General features: G+C 42.9%; 1 pseudogene across 1 annotated transcript in view; it reads right to left on the reverse strand.

Annotated features, from left to right (window-relative positions):
- Window positions 1-15,720, reverse strand: part of LOC310873343 — a 456,333-nt pseudogene that overhangs the window by 284,370 nt on the left and 156,243 nt on the right. The window contains exon 6 of the transcript in view: window positions 7,080-7,201. The product of the transcript in view is annotated as an uncharacterized misc_RNA (transcript). The remainder of the gene's footprint in view (window positions 1-7,079; window positions 7,202-15,720) is intronic.

Here is a 15,720-nt window from a genome sequence, read left to right on the forward strand (position 1 = left end):
CTTCGAGACTCTTAAGCTTCGTTTACAGGGAGCCCCAGCGTTGGCCTTGCCTGACTATACTCTTCCTTTCATGCTGTACGTCGCATCCTCCATTGGTGGTAAACATGCCTGTGCGGTACTCTCCCAACAGACGGGCTGTGGGATGAATCCTCAGCCCATAGCGTACTACTCAGTGGCATACTCCGATGTGGAACTGGGTCTTGCGCCCTGTTACAGGTCATTGGTCGGAGTTTATCGTATGTACCAGAAGGCGTCTGCCCTGACGATGGGTTATCCTGTGACTATCTATACTCACCACAGTCTGCGGAATCTCTTGAACTTTGGCAAATACACGCTGACTGCCTCACGCATTAGAGATTATCACAGACTGTTGGACCAGGAGGATGTCACTCTGGTTAAATGTGCTACGGTTAACCCGGCCGATGTGGTTCCAACGGGAGAGGACGGCGAAGAGCATGAATGCCTTCATGAGGCGGAGAGGTATTCAAAACTGAGGTCTGACTTGCAATCTCTGCCGTTAGCCGACCCTGAGCTGGAGTATTGGACAGATGGGTCGTGCTATCGGGTGGGGGAAGGTTTATGTGCGGGATATGCAGTCGTCCAGGCACAGGGCTCCGAGTTTGTGGTGGTAAAGGCGGAGGTCATACCTCAGCCTGCTTCTGCTCAACTGGCCGAGTTAATTGCCTTGACGGAAGCTTGCCTTATGGCTTCGGGCCGCCGTGTTACGATCTACACAGACTCGGCCTATGCCTATTCTGTGTGTCACATCTTTGGGTCAATCTGGAAGGCGAGGGACTTTAGGAAGTCGGATGGCTCGCCGATCCAGCATCATGCACAGATCATGAAGTTGTTGATGGCCATGATGGGACCACTCGCGATTGCGATTGCAAAGTGCGCTGCCCACCGGTCTGATGCTTCACGCATCACGCGTGGAAACAACGCCGCGGATGAGGCAGCGAAGGCAATTGCGGGGGCTAATCGCCCTGGTAGGGTCCTGTTGGTCACACATGAGGTCGAGCTGGAGGAGGTGATCTCCCTGGCAGATGTCATCTTGATGCAGGAGGAGGCCAGTCAGGCGGATAAGGATTTGTGGATTGTCAGGGGTGCAATGAAGGACTCCACAGGCTTGTGGAGGAATCATGAGGGCCTGATTGTGGCCCCGCCCCCTCTTTTGCGTTTGTTGATTCAAGAAGCGCACGGGGTGGCCCATGTTTCCCGGGCCGATGTTCGGAGAAAGATTACGAAGGAATATGGTTTCTGGGCCCCGTATTTTTTGGAGAGAATAGATCATGTCATAGGACACTGCGTAATCTGTCTGAAGAATAACATCAGAAAGCCAGTGCCTACGCTCCCGGGTCATATTCCTATACCGCATGGTCCTATGTCACATCTGGTCATCGACTACACTGACATGATCCAACGTGTTGGAGGGAAAAGATACCTCCTAGTTGTGGTATGTCGATTTAGTCGGTGGGTGGAAGCTTGTGCGACTAGGAGGGAAGATTCGCAGTCTGTTGCCAAGTTCTTGTGTCAGCAGGTGATTCCGAGATTCGGAATTCCTGAAAGGATCTCGTCGGACAACGGGAGCCACTTCATTGATCGGGCAGTTCGAGCTATCCTACAAAAGTTGGGGATTAAGCAACGTCTCGGATGCATTTATAATCCGAAGTCTCAATCTACCGTGGAACGCACGAACCAGACTCTGAAGGGCAAAATTTTGAAAATTAGCCAACACACAGGGTTGAATTGGATTGAGGCATTGCCCTTGGCGTTGCTGTCATGTCGGTCGAGCGAAACGCGTGACGTAGGCTTGACACCACATGAAATGCTCACAGGAAGAGTCATGCCATCACCTTGCTTTCGCATGGGTGGAAAAGGTCCAAGCCTGGCCGTCCTTGAGGATGGGATGAAGGCTTATGTGAAACATCTGTCGACTCTTCATAAGGGCATATCTTCTTATGTCGTCCAAAAACAGGCAAAGGCGGAGGAGGAAGACGCCGTTGAAGAGAACAAAGGGGCTGTAAAACCCGGTGATCGAGTTTTCATTAAAGTATTTAAACGCAAATGGTATCAGAGTCGCCGCCAAGGTCCTTGGACAGTGATCCGCAGGGCAGGGAGTGCCATTCAAGTCGAGGGCTCTCCAAAATGGCATCACCTTAGTCATTGTGTTAAAGCACCAGCGGATGACACTGTAGAGGACGGTGGCACGGGAGAGGCGGAAAAACCTTCAGAAAGTCAGGAAGGTGAATTAACTGAGACCGACCCACGAGGGTCAAGTGAGGTCATTGAGGAAAATGAAGCCAGTAACCAGCCTCGAGAGGAGGCAGCTGGTCATGACATTGATGAAACTGGTGTTGATAATGCGGAGGTTTCACGCGATACCGGGATCGGTGTCACAGGTAGTGAACCTTGCGGAAGGTACAACGTCGTTGACCTACAGTACGTACCAGCCACAGTGCACACTGGTGGCAATTCAGGCGAAGACCAAGCGCCAAGCTTAGTTCGGGGAGCGAGACCTGTCAGAAAAAGAGTCAAACCTTCCCGGTTCAGAAACTAGGTTATGTAGAGGAGCAGAGGGGCTGTTAACTCCTGCTGATATACGACCTGCAGGTAGTATTGGTCGTACAGGTACAACACTCAACACGACAGATACATCACTCAACACAACAGTTGCAAATACTCACCACACCATGTATCAGTACCACTGTCGATATATACTGTAACTACGTTAAGGCAGGAAGTGACTGCTGGATCTGTTATGGGGAGTGGGTACATGCGGGTGGACTGGAGCAGTTATTTAGTCCACGTAGGAGTCATTATATGGCTGAGTTTGATTGTTGCGAGACTAATATTTTGTTGTTGTATTCCACTCATTTAAGCAATGTCAGGTTTGGTCACTTGCCATTCCCGAATAGCAAACTAATAGCAAACTAGTGGTCGCATCTGCATACATTCCACTATAGACTTCAACGTCATTAAGACTGAAGTTACTAAAGTTTAGGTTTATTAAGTAATTAACCAGGGCCGTTTTCATGTCCTCAGGTGCAGGGAACAGAGGGAAGTACATCAGACGCAATGAACACTGCAGGGCATGAGTTGAAGATCATGGGACAGAATAATTCAGGGCAAATGGGGAGATTGTGGAACATGTTGGGAATTTTGATCTGTATCTTTTCTTTTGGGTTCACTAGTTCCTTTGCCAGTCCTGCAGTTGAACCTGCCTTGCAAGCGTTCGTGTCTGCTAATAGGCAGGTCACGGCACGTGGACAGAAGAACTTGTTTTATGAATGGATGCGATTCTCGGCCGAGCGGGTTACCAAACAGACTTGTATAACATGCTATAATGCTAATAGGACACCCTGGGTCCAACCTTTACCTTTCGAACCTGACCAGTGTGTTGAGAATCTGCATACGGCCGTGAAAGCGAAATGTTACATTCAATGCATTCTGTCATTCATGGCGCAGAAGATTGATGGTAGTGTCCCGTATAAATCCAAGAGATGTAGTGATTTTAATTTGCTTACTCTGGATGGTAATGCATTTGTACCACCAGTAGTAAACGTGCCGGAAGATATAGTCTTCCCACTTTGTATTGTGGCCGGGCCGAATCAAGCTGATTTACAATGTTCAGATTATGTAGAGGGTAGGAACTGTGTGAATAGGACAGATCTTCCCATACGCTGCAAGGAAGTGTTGGGTCAGGGCTCACACGTCCATCCGCGCAGGTCGGAGAATGGGACCGTGCTCAGGTATGGGTTTCCAGTACCCAGTTACCAAGGGGGGACTCGTTCGATAGCAGATATTTTTTGGTATTGTGGGAAGGACATGCAAATTCATGATTCTCTAGAACCTAATTGGACCGGCGTGTGCGCACCTGTCATGGTCACCGGTCCGTTGTCAGTTCTGGTTTTGAGTACGAACTCAACTAGGTTTAGGAGGACGGTGGATGATGAAGGTGGTGTACCGGATCTACTATACACTTATGATAAGGCAGTGGAATTGGGCCCATTTGGGCCTATGAACATTCCATCTGAGCATAGAGCTATGGCAGAGGAGGGGTTACAGTTCAATCCCGTCTTCTATCCAGAAACAAATGGCCGCTGGATTAATTATTTGTGGTATAACCAGCAACGATTTATCAATTTCACTATTTCGGCCTTTCATTTTGTTAAGGAGCAGCTGCATGCCACATCCAAAATGACTTTACAGAACAGGTTTCTTCTGGATACGGTCTTCGCAGAGGAACAAGGAGCGTGCATGAGGATAGGTCCGGACTGCTGTACAGTAATCCCGATGCATACCGGTCCTGGCGGGAACATATCTCATGCTATTCAAATGTTGAAGTCACTTGGGGCTGAACATGTGGGCAAAACTAATCGGGCAGCGGCTGCTGATTGGCTGGGGTGGCTGCTGTCTACTTCATGGAAGGCTCTGTTAGCCAGAGTTGGGATGATTCTGGGCGTGGTGTTATTGTTGTTTCTGCTGCTGGCATGTTGTGTCGTCCCTCTACTTCAGGTGATGGTTAAACGGATGATGGGGGCGGTAGTCGGGCAACACTTTGTTTTGGCACCGCCTGTGCCCATTGGGGAAGTTGAGGGTGAGGGGCAGCACATGTTGGGGCAGGACAGTGACAAGGGGGGCTCAGATGAGGAGGATTCTTTTGCCGTATATATGGATTAATTTCATGCTGTGTTGGGGTGTTAGTGCAGTGTTTTCGGATTGTTGAGCACCCTTGTGCTTGCTCCAATAGGACACTGTACTATGCTCCAATCAGTATTGTGGGTGGTTTATGTTTTATCTATGTATGTTTTGATTAACTACTGAGGTCATGGCTTCACTCACACTTGTACGTCTGGCATGCAACAATGTTGCATGGTAGGTGTATGTTTCGGGCCGTGAGGCTCCCATTGGAGATTAATTGTGAGCTTGCGGTAGTCAACAAGTCTTGTGCATCAACTAGGTGACTTAGGCCATTTATGCCTGAGATTTACACTACGTTTTCGTGATTTTTCAGATCTATAAGCTTGTGTGAGCTTGTAGGTCTGCTGTTTTCAATTGCTAAAGCATAATAGTCCACCAAAAGGGGCTCCTGCCCAGTATGGGTTAAGTTCTGTTGTGACAGTGTGAGTGGGGCCTTGGGTTCAGGGTGTGATTTGCAATAATGGTGTTATGTGTGTCATGAAACTAAGATTTTACAATGTGTTGTGTTGTTTTGTGTGTATTTTGTTTGAACCGTAGATGTGATTTTGGATAAGTTAAGTGCCTAGATATCTAAGGGTAATCTAAGAGTTTTGTTTTGTTTTTTATTTTGTTTCATTTTATTATTATTATTATTATTATTATTATTGTTGTTGTTATTGTTATTATTATTGTTGTTATTTTTGCTTGTTTGGTTGCTTTGGTGTTTTCTTGTTTTCACCACCCCGTTAGGTGGTTACACTAGAGTGTAACCAGGGGGGATATATAGGATATTTTTGAGGTCTCTCTCTCTCTGCAGTTCATAGTATATTGTGTGCGACTCTGTGGAATTTTGGGACGTGTGACTTGTGACCACGCGCCATGTCATTCTATGCACATTGCATAGAATGAACACTGTTCTAAACTCAACTCATAGGGTGATGCCATGTCGGACTAATTACACACACATACATACACACACATACACACACACACACACATACACACACACACACACCCACACACACACACACACACACACACACACACACACACACACACACCCACACACACACATACACATACACACACACACACACACACACACCCACACACACCCCCACACACACACACGCATACACATGCACACACATGCACGCACACACACACACACGCATACACATGCACACACATGCACACACATACACATGCACACAACTATATAATGACAATGCTTTCAACGATCTGGAGTCGTATCTGGGTTCATACTGAGAGTCATACTGAGAGCCGTGTCTGGAGTCAAACTGAGAGCTGTAACTTTGGATACTTTGGAATTGTCATCTCATGCTGTCCATACTCTGTTACTTTTTACTGAACTCTAAATGCGACTCCTTAGCAACTAATAAAGATTCTTGCTGAGTAATATACAACGCATCCTGGAACTTCCTTCTACTTTACAAACGATTCTACATGACCCATGACCATAAAACCTTTGATTCTGTGAATAAATTAAAATGAAAACGCTAAACAAAAGATATTTACAGATATTTTATTATACAGAATCAAACGTTTTATGGTCATGAATCACCAGGATCCTGGATGGATTGAAATTCAGGGGGAAATGAATTGGAGAGTTTTCATAGCCCACTGCTATGCTCCATAGCTGCTACCCACTGTATTACACTGTACCATGGCTCCCTCTAGTGACCGTTTATATTTAGTGCACAGTCTGCACAGCGTACGCTCCAGCAGCGCTGCTGCGCATGTGCAAAACCCAGTGTGTTCTCCATTATTGTTTCGGGAGCTGCTGCTACAATCCACAGACAGAACAACAATAAGAAGAAGTTTGTTAAAAACAACATCATGGCGTCTGACTGTTGACACTTTGATATGCAGAGAAAACTAAAAGGTGTGGTTTGAAAACAGTGTGGTCGTTAAGCAGGAGGAGGACGTGTGTTTGTTAGCAGCTCAACCACTGAAAGAAACACAGCTACAGGTAAAAAGATGAACTGATTCACCACGTTGTGTTTTTACTACAGTTATATTTTATATTATTGACTCTTGAATCTTTTAACATGGAACATGACGAGTATGTCTATAGTCTGGTCTAGAAGCAGCAGCAATATTAATATAGCCTATACAGTGTTTATGCTATTGCATCTTGTTGATGCCACTAATATTGTAACCATACCGTGTGTGTGTGTGTGTGTGTGTGAGAGAGAGAGAGAGAGAGAGAGAGATAGTGTGTGAGATGGGAGAGGGTGGAGATAGAGAGATCGTGTGTGAGATGGGAGAGGGTGGAGATAGAGAGATAGTGTGTGAGATGGGGGGAGGGTGGAGATAGAGAGAGAGGGGGGGAGGGTGGAGAGAGTGTGTGAGAGAGAGAGAGTGGAGGGTGAAGAGAGTGTGTGTGTGTGTGTGTGTGTGTGTGTGTGTGTGTGTGTGTGTGTGTGTGTGTGTGTGTGTGTGTGTGTGTGTGTGTGTGTGTGTGTGTGTGTGTGTGTGTGTGTGTGTGTGTGTGTGTGTGAGAGAGAGAGGGGGGAGAGAGTGTGTGAGAGAGAGAGGGTGGAGGGGGAGAGAGATGGGGGAGGGTGGAGATAGAGAGAGAGAGAGGGGGGGAGGGTGGAGAGAGTGTGTGAGAGAGAGAGGGGGGAGAGAGTGTGAGAGAGGGGTGGAGAGAGAGAAAGGGGGGGAGAGAGAGAAAGGGGGGGAGAGGGGGAGACTAGAGAGAGAGTTATGACAGTCAGTAGGGTCGGTAGGATTCTGCTAGCCCTAGAATGGGAATCTGTTAAGTTACATACATTTGGTACAGTATTCCACATAACAGAGCCATAGAACAGTGTCCTTGACTTGAGGGTTGCAGCGGCAGAACGGCAGCATAAATGTGATAAATGCTCCGTTTGCACTCACCCATTCAATAATTCCACAGACGTGGAGTGAGATATTGTCCTCTAGTTTCACATCCATGTGAAAGTTCGTGTATTTTAGTCAAATATCTCCAGGAATGACAGCTGGAGTGAATTAATCAAAACTTCCTCCGATCATCACAAACGTCATCACCAATTGACCAGGGAAGCCCAAATGTTTGGGGCAGGTCAGGTGCATTGCGATAGGTGCTGGGTAATTAATCACACCACCTGCCAATTGTGTGCTACAAGGATACATTTTAGAAAAGCACTTGTTTACATCTATTTTTAATTCATCAGAACATTTAAAGACGTACAGATTTACGGGGAAAAAAGGAAATAATCATGCAGTTAAATGCCTCCGTGAAGTTGCACCCCATATGATAAACATGAATGAAAATGGTGTCATTCTTTAGTGCTGCATTTGTGACATGAATTGTATCATTTGTGCTGGTAATCTGGTATCATTGAGATATTTTAAGTTACATGTTTGCTGAGCCTTGCACCATCTTTAGGTCCAAATTGAACAATACTATTCTTTCGTGTTTTTTGTTCTCTAATTTGGGCCGTTGAAAGTAACAATTGTGCTATTTGGTAATGTTTATATAAATTGCTATGTTGTGTGTTGGCATGTTAATGACTGTCATCATGCGGCAGTACACCTAACTAGAACAGGGCGATATACGTAGACAGTAGGAAACATACAGTACTAACATAGCCTAACTTAAAATATCTCAAAATTTATACCGGCACAAATTATGAAATTTACGACACAAATTAGCACAAATTAATAAAGAATGACAGCATGTTTGTCTCCACCAGGGCAAAGGCCTGTGGAGAGTATGTTTTGCACATTGTGTGTGCGTGTGTGTGTGCGTGCGCCCGTCCGTCCATATTCAATCCCCATTGGCTAAGATTGCCTTCCAAAGTTTGCAGGATTGGTTCGTTATGAACAAAATGCCTCAAATCATAAACGCAGAGTGCAATTTGAGGGAAATGTTGCATGCACATTCCCATTAGGTGGAGGAAGAAACCACTTGAAAATCTTCACATCAGCCTCATGGTGGCGCTATAGCTATATCGTGTTTTTATCTATAACTGCACCGATTTGTGTAAAGCTTTGTATGCACACTCTAGAGGCCAAGGAAAAACCTTTGACCTGAATTCTTCACATCTGCTCTTTATAACGCCACCAGGAGGCCGACTTATGTAAAACACATTTTCTGATATTACTCCTTCAGATTTGACCCAAATATCATGCAAATTGATACACATTATCTCTATAGTCATGTGACCAAGACGGGTCTGTTTTATTTCTCATAGTGTATCGTGAATTCGTGTTTGGCTAAGATTGGCTTCCAAAGTTTTCAGGAGTGGCCTGTTTTGTACCAAATGCACGCTTAGGGCCGATTCATACTCCTATTTTACAGCTGTTTCGGCGCTGTAGTGCCGAAATGATTTCGGCTCGTCATAAATTTGCAGTAGCACCAAAGAGCCGACTTTAGGCCGGTACCCGCCCCCCCCCCCCCCCCCCCCCCCCCGAACCTCAAATGACGTCACATTGTAGGCTCTACAGAGCCGAACCAACTTTTATTCGGCTCTAAAATAGGAGTAAGAATCGGCCTATATTCTCACTAGTTATAGAGCACTAGTGAGCATTATTTATGTTTTGCGCTAGAAACAGACTGTATCAAATATGAGGGACTGCTTATTTTTGGACCGCAATTCTTATACGAGACGATTTCAAGATGACCCCATGTTATTACTTAGGCGCTCTATTCATGTGTTCATCATATGCCAGCTTCACGGAGGTCAGTTAAAACTCAATGACTGCCAACGACGTGTTTAACGCCTTTTTAACATGGGCAAATAAATAAATAAATAAAATAATATATATCTTTCTTCCTTAATGCATGAATCCTAATGTTGGAGAGTTGGTCTCCAGTTATTAAAGTCCTTCCTTATTCACTTGATTTCAGAGCGGTGTGTGGAATTCAGACTGCAGGTGAAGATGAATATGGACTATGTGCAATATGGACAATATCCAATGTTTATTATTCATTTCCCCTCCTACTTCTATATCCTACCTTATTTATTAAATTTAATGACTACTGCTCATATCTGCATTTACTTACTGACATGTTTGCACTCTGGTGAGATGCAAAAATACATTGAATCTCATCCTATCTCATCTCAACTCTAGACTCATAAGAACTACAATACCCATGATGCATCACTCCCAGGTGAAGATGAACTCTCCAGGCTCAGCCAGGGACGTTTCTATTAAACAGGAAGCTGAAGACGTTTCTATTAAACAGGAAGCTGAAGACGTTTCTATTAAACAGGAAGCTGAAGACGTTTCTATTGAACAGGAAGCTGAAGACGTTTCTATTAAACAGGAAGCTGAAGACGTTTCTATTAAACAGGAAGCTGAAGACCAGCCACACCTCAGTAAGTTTCATGTGCTCTTCCTTTCTTTAATATTGTCTGTTCTCTAGGGCTGCCATAATGTCTTATTTTCACTGTACAATAACAATGGCAAAAAATACCAGGACACTCATAATATAGTCCGGTCGCTTGTGTAATTTCAAACCATATTGGATTCTGTGCAAATGGAATCATGGATTGTCTTTTTTTTAAAGGTATTCTCTATTGTATTTAATATTTAATGTCTTATTACCATAAACAAAAGCACATTGTATTTTTCACAAATGCAATGTGAAAGACAACCGGACTGTATAAATTTCCCATGTGATTTTCTTTACAATATGGATGTAGTAGGTCTAAAACAGGTTTTTATGGTGTGTCTCCGTCTAGAAATGGCTCTGTGAGTCTGAACGATAGATATGTATCACAAAACAGTCCTAGACCACCGATTGCCGATGTTTTGACAAATTTTGCCAGAAATTTTAATTTTCAAATCAAATTAAACATCTTAGATAACATTTAAACAAAAAGCAAGGGAAAATAATACATGTTTTGATGGATAAATGCTAAAGATTTAATCATATATATTGCAATTGACAGAAACTGATTGTGATGTTTGTTTGTTTTAAAGCTGCGTCACACACAACATTTCTACAACTAATTTACTACCAAATCAGAGCTCAGGTGTGAAATATCATGTTTTTAATTTGTTTAAAAATGTCATGATTCAATAAAAAATAAATGCTGTAACACCATTTTGGGGCTAAAGTAACTACATATATTACTTCAAATTATTATTATTTGTTTCGTATTTTGCTAAAATCTTGCTAAACGGTTTAGTCAAACTTATCTTGGTACGTAACAGTTAATTCTGTACATGAAACATGCAAGAATAATGGATTTACATTTTCGGAATCCAGTGTTGACTATCATGTTATGTTTCTGCTCCTAGACATCCTGCACATGGTTGTGTGTAAAGAGGAGGTTTCCCCTAAACAGGAGAGGAGCCTCAGTTTGCTCCAGGAGGAACCAGAGCCTCCACACATTAAAGAAGAACAGGAGGAACTACCTCAAAGACCAGAGGAACCTGTTGTGTCAATGTTGACATTAGCAGTGAAAGTTGAAGAAGAAAATGATGATGATATTGATGATGACGAAGAAGACATCTCTTCCCACTGCTCTGAAGTTGAAGTTGAACTTGAATCTGACACTGAAGTCACTGAAGACAGTGATGATTGGGAGGAAACGAGTGAAGTCGATGATGACGAACGGCGTGACAAGAGTTTCAGTGACTCAGGCTCCCTGAAGAAGCACCAGCGTGTCCACATTGGAGAAAAACCTTTCCAATGTAAACATTGTAACAAGAGTTTCAGGTTAGCAGGTTCCCTGGAGAGACACCAGAATGTCCACACAGGAGAAAAACCTTTCCAATGTGAACATTGTAACAAGAGTTTCAGTAAGTCTAATCACGTGAAGAGGCACCAAAGTGTCCACATTGGAGAAAAACCTTTCCAATGTAAACATTGTAACAAGAGTTTCAGTCAATCAGATCACCTGAAGAGGCACCAGAGTGTCCACACTGGAGAAAAACCTTTCCAATGTAAACATTGTAACAAGAGTTTCATTCAGTCAAGTGATCAGAGGAAGCACCAGCGTGTCCACACTGGAGAAAAACCTTTCCAATGTAAACATTGTAACAATAGTTTCAGTGAGGCAGGTTCCCTGAAGACACACCTTCGTGTCCACACTGGAGAAAAACCTTTCCAATGTAAACATTGTAACAAGAGTTTCAGTGAGTCAGGTTCCCTGAAGACACACCTTCGTGTCCACACTGGAGAAAAACCTTTCCAATGTAAACATTGTAATAAGAGTTTCAGTGTCTCAGGTTCCCTGAAGAATCACCAGCGTGTCCACACTGGAGAAAAACCTTTCCAATGTAAACATTGTAACAAGAGTTTCACTCAGTCAGGTTCCCTGAAGACACACCTTCGTGTCCACACTGGAACCTTTCCAATGTAAACATTGTAACAAGAGTTTCAGTGTGTCAGGTTCCCTGAAGACACACCTTCGTGTCCACACTGGAGAAAAACCTTTCCAATGTGAACATTGTAACAAGAGTTTCACTCAGTTAGGTAGCCTGAAATCGCACCAGAGTGTCCACACTGGAAAACCCTTCCTTATTCACTTGATTTCAGAGCGGTGTGTGGAATTCAGACTGCAGGTGAAGATGAATATGGACTATGTGCAATATGGACAATATCCAATGTTTATTATTCATTTCCCCTCCTACTTCTATATCCTACCTTATTTATTAAATTTAATGACTACTGCTCATATCTGCATTTACTTACTGACATGTTTGCACTCTGGTGAGATGCAAAAATACATTGAATCTCATCCTATCTCATCTCAACTCTAGACTCATAAGAACTACAATACCCATGATGCATCACTCCCAGGTGAAGATGAACTCTCCAGGCTCAGCCAGGGACGTTTCTATTAAACAGGAAGCTGAAGACGTTTCTATTAAACAGGAAGCTGAAGACGTTTCTATTAAACAGGAAGCTGAAGACGTTTCTATTGAACAGGAAGCTGAAGACGTTTCTATTAAACAGGAAGCTGAAGACGTTTCTATTAAACAGGAAGCTGAAGACCAGCCACACCTCAGTAAGTTTCATGTGCTCTTCCTTTCTTTAATATTGTCTGTTCTCTAGGGCTGCCATAATGTCTTATTTTCACTGTACAATAACAATGGCAAAAAATACCAGGACACTCATAATATAGTCCGGTCGCTTGTGTAATTTCAAACCATATTGGATTCTGTGCAAATGGAATCATGGATTGTCTTTTTTTTAAAGGTATTCTCTATTGTATTTAATATTTAATGTCTTATTACCATAAACAAAAGCACATTGTATTTTTCACAAATGCAATGTGAAAGACAACCGGACTGTATAAATTTCCCATGTGATTTTCTTTACAATATGGATGTAGTAGGTCTAAAACAGGTTTTTATGGTGTGTCTCCGTCTAGAAATGGCTCTGTGAGTCTGAACGATAGATATGTATCACAAAACAGTCCTAGACCACCGATTGCCGATGTTTTGACAAATTTTGCCAGAAATTTTAATTTTCAAATCAAATTAAACATCTTAGATAACATTTAAACAAAAAGCAAGGGAAAATAATACATGTTTTGATGGATAAATGCTAAAGATTTAATCATATATATTGCAATTGACAGAAACTGATTGTGATGTTTGTTTGTTTTAAAGCTGCGTCACACACAACATTTCTACAACTAATTTACTACCAAATCAGAGCTCAGGTGTGAAATATCATGTTTTTAATTTGTTTAAAAATGTCATGATTCAATAAAAAATAAATGCTGTAACACCATTTTGGGGCTAAAGTAACTACATATATTACTTCAAATTATTATTATTTGTTTCGTATTTTGCTAAAATCTTGCTAAACGGTTTAGTCAAACTTATCTTGGTACGTAACAGTTAATTCTGTACATGAAACATGCAAGAATAATGGATTTACATTTTCGGAATCCAGTGTTGACTATCATGTTATGTTTCTGCTCCTAGACATCCTGCACATGGTTGTGTGTAAAGAGGAGGTTTCCCCTAAACAGGAGAGGAGCCTCAGTTTGCTCCAGGAGGAACCAGAGCCTCCACACATTAAAGAAGAACAGGAGGAACTACCTCAAAGACCAGAGGAACCTGTTGTGTCAATGTTGACATTAGCAGTGAAAGTTGAAGAAGAAAATGATGATGATATTGATGATGACGAAGAAGACATCTCTTCCCACTGCTCTGAAGTTGAAGTTGAACTTGAATCTGACACTGAAGTCACTGAAGACAGTGATGATTGGGAGGAAACGAGTGAAGTCGATGATGACGAACGGCGTGACAAGAGTTTCAGTGACTCAGGCTCCCTGAAGAAGCACCAGCGTGTCCACATTGGAGAAAAACCTTTCCAATGTAAACATTGTAACAAGAGTTTCAGGTTAGCAGGTTCCCTGGAGAGACACCAGAATGTCCACACAGGAGAAAAACCTTTCCAATGTGAACATTGTAACAAGAGTTTCAGTAAGTCTAATCACGTGAAGAGGCACCAAAGTGTCCACATTGGAGAAAAACCTTTCCAATGTAAACATTGTAACAAGAGTTTCAGTCAATCAGATCACCTGAAGAGGCACCAGAGTGTCCACACTGGAGAAAAACCTTTCCAATGTAAACATTGTAACAAGAGTTTCATTCAGTCAAGTGATCAGAGGAAGCACCAGCGTGTCCACACTGGAGAAAAACCTTTCCAATGTAAACATTGTAACAATAGTTTCAGTGAGGCAGGTTCCCTGAAGACACACCTTCGTGTCCACACTGGAGAAAAACCTTTCCAATGTAAACATTGTAACAAGAGTTTCAGTGAGTCAGGTTCCCTGAAGACACACCTTCGTGTCCACACTGGAGAAAAACCTTTCCAATGTAAACATTGTAATAAGAGTTTCAGTGTCTCAGGTTCCCTGAAGAATCACCAGCGTGTCCACACTGGAGAAAAACCTTTCCAATGTAAACATTGTAACAAGAGTTTCACTCAGTCAGGTTCCCTGAAGACACACCTTCGTGTCCACACTGGAACCTTTCCAATGTAAACATTGTAACAAGAGTTTCAGTGTGTCAGGTTCCCTGAAGACACACCTTCGTGTCCACACTGGAGAAAAACCTTTCCAATGTGAACATTGTAACAAGAGTTTCACTCAGTTAGGTAGCCTGAAATCGCACCAGAGTGTCCACACTGGAAAACCCTTTCCACTGTAAACATTGTAACACAAGTATCAAAAAGTGCTGGTCACTGAAAACACACCAGCTTATCCACAGTTCTCCCAGGACAAAAGAATAACATTAAAAATAAATAAATTATGTCCTCAGTAAACGTTGTGACAAAAGTTTAAATAACTCAGGATTCACAGTAAAAAAGAAAGTTTCCACTATAAATGAGCTCATTGGGAGGATCAAATTAAACAGCTGTATGTTCATAGGGAGGTCGATAGACAAGGACAATATTATGGATTATTATACTGCTCCTATATTTCAAAACAAATGCGGGTAAATTCTCCCTGTACAGCACGGCCACCCAGGCGTGGAATGGCCTCACCCCTTCCCTAAAAAAATGCATATCACTTACATCTTTTAACACAGGCCTTACATCCACCTCTCAGCAGGCCCCTCCCCCAGGTCCAAGGGAGAGGAAATGATCACCCCTTCCTTTCCCCCCACTCTGTACATACTGTGTTTGATTTTCCTGTAATGATGTTGTTGATATTGATGTTGTTGGATTTTTGTTTGTTGAGGGGCAAAGCTATCCTCTCCTATGCCCAGCTTTGGCTGTTTGTGTGAACACAAACAATGATTTAATTGGCTGATCACCCCATCGCGATGGTTTGATTGGCTGATATACATATTGAGGATTAGAACGTAAGGGCATTTGTGATGATTTGATTGGCTGAGCACAGAATGTGATGTATGATAAGAGCGCCCCTCTTCACACAAGTGTGATTTGTTATTCATGTCTATTCATTGATTGCATAGGGCCTAAATGGAAACGAGACCGCAAGGACTTTTTTCTTTCTTTCTTTTTGTACTATCCCTTCTGGAAAGTGTTTGACTACTCTGTTGTTGTTTTTACATTTATGTCTAAAT

This window comes from Protomyctophum parallelum (assembly GCF_964188405.1).
Source record: "Protomyctophum parallelum genome assembly, chromosome: 1".
Classification (NCBI taxonomy): Eukaryota; Metazoa; Chordata; class Actinopteri; order Myctophiformes; family Myctophidae; genus Protomyctophum; species Protomyctophum parallelum.